The sequence below is a fragment of the Penaeus monodon genome, unplaced genomic scaffold (genome assembly GCF_015228065.2).
Source record: "Penaeus monodon isolate SGIC_2016 unplaced genomic scaffold, NSTDA_Pmon_1 PmonScaffold_19720, whole genome shotgun sequence".
Lineage (NCBI taxonomy): Eukaryota > Metazoa > Arthropoda > Malacostraca > Decapoda > Penaeidae > Penaeus > Penaeus monodon.
Genome location: NW_023649394.1, coordinates 1 through 6415, shown reverse-complemented (window position 1 = coordinate 6415; position 6415 = coordinate 1). Strand labels below are relative to the sequence as shown.

The following is a 6415-nucleotide window of genomic DNA, read 5'->3' as shown; positions in this document are numbered from 1 at the left end:
CAGCAGACTACTTAACAATTACAAAAATTTCGCAATAAAAAAAAATAAAAGACCTTACACAAAAAAACAAAAAACTATTATTAATAAATAATTTGAAAAAAATATAGTAATAAAAAATAGTAATTTAATCACTTTTTCTAAGGGAGACAAAAAACTTTTTATGACCTTATCTAGATTGACAGAATGAATAGGAATCCATTGGGCTTAATAACACCTTGGCCACATGCCGCCTGGTTGATAGCCAAGAAAATCCAAACAAAGAAAAAAAAAGAAAGCAGGGGTCAGCGCCCACCGGAGTGCAAATGGTGAGCCTCGCCCTGGGAGAAACCGCCTTCGTGATCACGGTATACTCCTGTGCCAGGTAAGTATGGCATATTCAACCCACGCGGCCGACCCCACGCTCGCTCACACTGAGAACCCCACACGCTCTACAACACTTTTATGCAAAATATCAACTTCGACTTTCCTTTTACCAAACACTCTTCTGGTAATATGACACTCGAGTTCATTTTTTCAAACTGCATTTACGAACAAAAAGGGTCAGTTTGCTATTCATTCAATAATTTAATATCCTTCTCCATGTCGTGAATTATAGTATACAAGAAGCTCTTTTTCAACCTGTTCTTCTTTTAGTCTATTTTTTAATTGTTTTTCGTGATATTTTTTATAGCAATCTTCGGTTTATATATGAGAAATCCACACATATATTCATCTAACAAAATCATAAAATCCATAAATACAGATGGATACCACATGTACGAAAATATTCGTAGAAATGTAATATTCACACGATTTAAATGCACTTGAGGTGTGCATTTTTCAAATCTTGGTTATATTAAGCTGGGCTAATATCAAATGGAAGTAATGGTCAGAGTTCCCAACAATATATATATATATATATATATATATATATATATATATATATATATATATATATATATATATATACATGTGTGTGTGTGTTTGTGTGTGAGAAAAACGAAAGAAAATGAATGAGTTCTTTTTTGCGTATACTTCAATAAACATTCTATGACCGTTTACTATTGTGTATAATATATATGTATGTGTGTGTGTGTGTGTGTGTGTGTGTGTGTGTGGTGTGTGTGTGTGGTGGGGTGTTGGTGTGTGCGTGTGGTGTGTGTGTGTGTGTGTGTGCACATTCTTCTATATGAATATACAGAATATGTTCGTGTGCGTGCGTGTTAGTGTATGCGTGCACGGTTTTACGTGTACGTATGCATGGATGTTTATGCGTGAACATTAGTGCGTGCACTTCTAAATAATTATATAGGCCTGTATACAGGTGTGTCTGTGTGTGAAAATGTGGCCGTGCTTGTGTGCTTGTGTACACGGGTGCGTATGTCTTAATAAAGAGATTTTGTGACAGTTGGTTAAGAAGCTACACGTATTTTCACATATGTACTTACTTTTGAAGTCCGATGAAGTTATCCAACGTTGAAAATCCTAGCAACGTTTTCTTGGAATTTTTCATACAGGAAACATTCTCATATGCCAATCAAGATATAAGTAACTTCCAACGCCATGACGTTTACGGCCTTCTATCTATAAAGAACCTCACTAGCAAGTCATCAGCAACATTGTCTCGGACACACACACAACCAATATTCAGTATCGCTTCTCGGCCTTTTGGCTAAGATCAAAGTGTAGTATCTGTTCTTATCAGCTTAATATCTGATACGATCCCCATGTGGGATCTACGATATTAAACTGATTTTTGGAATATGGCGAAGTGCTAGGGGCTTGCTCCACCTTTGCCGCGGATCGGCCCGGTATTGCAGTACCTCCGGGATTGGTCCACTCCTCCGGGAGGATAACAACTAATTACATTTATTAATACGCATTTACAAAGTTGGACACTAGTTCCTCTCTTAACAACTGGCATTCAATAGCTTCAGGAGAATAGTGACGCTTAACAGTTAAATCCCATCGTTGTCGAACAATATTGGTAAGTTTACAACACTTTCTGCAAATAACACACGAAAATAAAATGATTTCTGAGAACTGGCTACTTACTGCAGTAAGTCCTAGATTGATCCAATCTCTCCGGGAAAATATTAACTAATAAAACATATTAACTATGAACATATATTATATCATAGGTAAGGCTACGATTATATTTAGCTACAGACGTGTAAAAGACCAGTGCCTTCCCACTCTATGTGACACCTCAGCCTTCACAAACTTCTAAGCCCATCAGATCGTGTAATTTAGTAGCCAATTTTTATGAATGTAAATGCTCTCCATTACGAAGACTATGAGCAGTAAAGGGGAGTGAGGCTGCTATAAGTAATTGCTATAATCTTCGTTTTTATGATTATGTATCCTACCTGGATTTACAATCTTGTAGTATTATGTACTAAAACGCAATTGATAGTAATGCTCTACTTTTTTACATATTACTAATATCTTACTATAGTAAACCTTATGGTATGCATAACTAGGATTCGTGCCCTTCATTAATTGCGATTACCCCTTAATTCCTGACTTTGGCGTTACCGTTACATGAAGTAACAAAGGAAATCGAGTATAATATACTCGGTGGCAATACTAAGAATGATGTCATCAAAAGTAGACAAAACAATAATGATTTAATCTAATAGTTTTTCATGTAATAGTCAACACAAAAGTATCTACACTTTGCGAACAAAATAATTCCTTATTATGTCAAACCTGGTTCCAACACCTGAAACGGTGAAAATAACTACGCTGAGAACAAGTATTAACACTTACTTCAATTTACTGGCATACATACAAACACGTATGTTCAAGTTTATAAGTAAGTATAAATGTGCATATGTGAGATATATATATATATATATATATATATATATATATATATATATATATATATATATATATATATATATATATATATATATGTATGTATGTATAATGTGTGTGTGCATACGTTTATGTATATCTATGTGTATATATATATACATATATAAACAAATATTAACACATGCATGTACATATATGCATATATAATACTGTTACGCCGGCCACCTCGTCTCTCTGCCACCAACACAAGGCAGGCTAGGCAGACGGCGTGCTATCCACAGGGTCTGTGAAACAAACGCTCCAAGAGGCACCGAGCACCACAGCGTCCCCCCAGAACAACCCAACCAGGGAAACGCCAAGTGGGCGAGGCAGGGCACGAAATAAACACCAAAATGACAGTTCTTTCCTTTATTTACACAAGTTTTTTTACTCGTACACACTTTTCTATAGGCACAATACAGGGGGAAAACACTGCATGCCAACACTGCCACGATACAGCTTATAAACAGGGCAAACACAAAGTATATATCAGGTCACAAGGGCACACACGAGGTCTTTCACAGGAGCAGCCACCCAACCGCGTCTCGGCTTTTCCTCTGCTCTTCCGGTCACAGCCAGTTGCGTCATGTTTGCCCAGGTCCCTTCATGTTAACACATGCCCAGGTCATCCTTTTCGTGTTAACACATGTTTCGCACAGAGACAAAGACCCACTGGCGTAGCAATACATATATACATAAACGATGGATATATGTGTATATATATACCTACATATATAAATAACTACATATATACATACAGAAATGCGTATATACATATTTATACAAATAAATAGACATATATAAATACCTTTACATATATACACATATAGACATATATAAATACCTTTACATATATACACATACATACATATATACACATACATATATATAAATATATATATATATACATCATATATATATATATATATATATATATATATATACATCTTATCCCTATATATATATACATGTACTTATACATACATACATATGTGTGTGTGTGTGTGTGTGTGTTTGTGTGTGTGTGTGTGTGTGTGTGTGTGTGTGTGTGTGTGTGTGTGTGTGTGTGTGTGTGTGTGTGTGTGTGCTTATACATATATAGATATATAGATATAGATATGTGCATAAACATACATACACACACACACACATATGTAATATATATATATATATATATATATATATATATATATATATATATATATATATGCATATTGTTACGCCGGTCGCCTCGTCTCTCTCTGCCACCAACACAAGGCAGGCTAGGCAGACGGCGTGTTATATACAGGGTCGTGAACACTGAACAGCTCCAAAGAGGCACCGAGCCACCACAGCGTCCCCAGAACACCAGGAGGGAAAAACGTCAGGTGGCGAAGCAGGGCACGAAATAAACACACGATGACAGTCTTTTCCTTTATTTTGCACAAGTTTATTTACCCGTACAACTTCTCTATAGGCACAATACAGGGGGGAAACCAGCATGTCACACTGCACAGATACAGCTTATAACAGGGCAACACAAAGTTATATCAGGTCACAAAAGGGCACACACGAGGTCTTCACAGGAGCAGCACCCAACTCCGTCTCTCCGGCTTGTTCCTCCGCTCCTCCGCTCACAGCCAGCTGCGTCATGTTTGTCCAGGTCCCTTCATGTTAACATATGTTTTGCACAGAGACAAAGACCCACTGGGTAGCAATATATATATATATATATTATTGTTTACGCCCGGGCCGCCTCGTCTCTCTGCCACCAACACAAGGCAGGCTAGGCAGATGTCGTTGCTATCCACAGGGTCGTGAAAACACTGAAACAGCTCCAAGGGGGCACTGAGCACCACAGCATCCCAGAAACACCACCAGGGGAAACGCCACCTGGAGAGGCAGGGCACGAAATAAACCACAAAATGACAGTCTTTCCTTTATTTACACAAGTTATTTACCCGTACACTTTTCTATAGGCACAATAAAGGGGGGAAACCAGCATGTCACACTGCATGATACAGCTTATAACAGGGCAACACAAAGTATATCAGGTCACAAGGGCACACACGAGGTCTTCACAGGAGCAGCACCCAACTGCGTCTCTCTTGGCTTGTTCCTCCGCTCCTCCGCTCACAGCCAGTTGCGTCACGTTTGCCCAGGTCCCTTCATGTTAACACATGTGCAGGTCATCCTTTTCATGTTAATACATGTTTCGTACAGAGACAAAGATCCACTGGCGTAGCACTATCCCCCCCTATCAAGCAGACGACCCGTCTGCTCTGACATACCTAAACATGAAACAAACTACAGAAAATTTAAATAAAATTAGTCCTCAGGAACAAACAAAATTCTTTCAAACAAAAAGTAACTGTAATTGTAAATCAGTTCTCAGAAACACAAAAATCTTTCATCCAGCGCGGCTTTCTTCGCTCTCGCTGGGGTCGCTCTGGAGGAGGTGTGGGCGGCGGTAGATTGGTAGTGGCACCCAGAGGGGTATCTCCTGCCCCAAAACCTGGCTCATGGTCACCATTGACGTCTGTTGCATCCGGCCCTCCACCGTCCAAATGCTCATCCTCATCTCGGTCAGCATCTGCCACGTCCCTCATCGCGCGCTACTGGGGCTAACGTTCATCTTTTTCACCATGGCCCCAGGAGTAGCTTCCTGGCCCATGGTAACGCCACAGCCGGTCCAAAGTGGACAACAGACGGTCGTTTCCGCCCTCTGCGAATTCGATAGGTGTCATTTAATTCTCGGCAAGGGGTTATGAGTCCTTGATAGTCATGTCATTCAGCGCCCGGTAGTCACACAGAAGCGTTGTGTGCCGTCCTTTTTCTTCACCAGGACTACCGCTGATGACCATGGACTGTCTGACCGTTCAATCACCCCCTACGCCACCAGCTCATTGACAGTGCATTGCATCTCTTCTCGCCTGGTTGGTGCAATACGTCAGGGGGGGCTCTTGATGGGCAAACTACTTCCGGTGTTAATGCTGTGCTTCACCAATCCCGTGCAGCCCAGGTCCAAGTCACCCCTGCTAAACATATCTGCATACTGAGCCAGGGTGTGGCGCATCTTCTCTGTCTGTGCCTCCGTCAGGTTAGCAGCGCTCCGGTGCGCCCAAATCTTCAAGGAAGTCAGGCAACGCCGCCCACACCAAAAAAAAACTCCTCGCTCCCCGACGACTCTTCTGGACACTCCACTTCCTCACAAGTGGCCCAGCTTTGCACCAGCTGGCACCTTCTGGGCCTTATCGGAGAAGTTAGCTACCAACACTGTAACTAACCCCTCCCCTGGTCAAACAACGCTCCGCCCAACCGCTACGCCATCAGCCAGCTGCAGGTTTTGGATGGGCTCCACGAGGTCCTCTACTCCACGCATCACTCTTGATAGTCGACACCGGATTTCTAGACTCTGTCCTGGGGGGCAAGGTGCAGTCGCCTCAGCCGTAACTACCTCTGCACAGCCAACCACTGGAAGCAGGGGCACATCTTCACCGTGCACCCTCACCAGCTTCCGTCCACACGCCTACTCGCGTCAGGAGCAGGCCCAGCAACCAGTGTCGTCCAGATGGCCAAATACACCGGCAAGCCG

General features: G+C 41.4%; 1 non-coding gene and 1 pseudogene across 1 annotated transcript; one reads left to right on the top strand and one right to left on the bottom strand.

The window, feature by feature from the left end:
* Positions 1–233: 233 nt before the first annotated feature.
* Positions 234–369, bottom strand: LOC119569909 (annotated as a pseudogene).
* Positions 370–1631: 1262 nt separating this feature from the next.
* On the top strand, positions 1632–1824 carry LOC119569910. The gene has a single exon (XR_005228339.1). It is a non-coding gene; the product is annotated as a U2 spliceosomal RNA (small nuclear RNA).
* The last annotated feature ends 4591 nt before the right edge of the window (positions 1825–6415 follow it).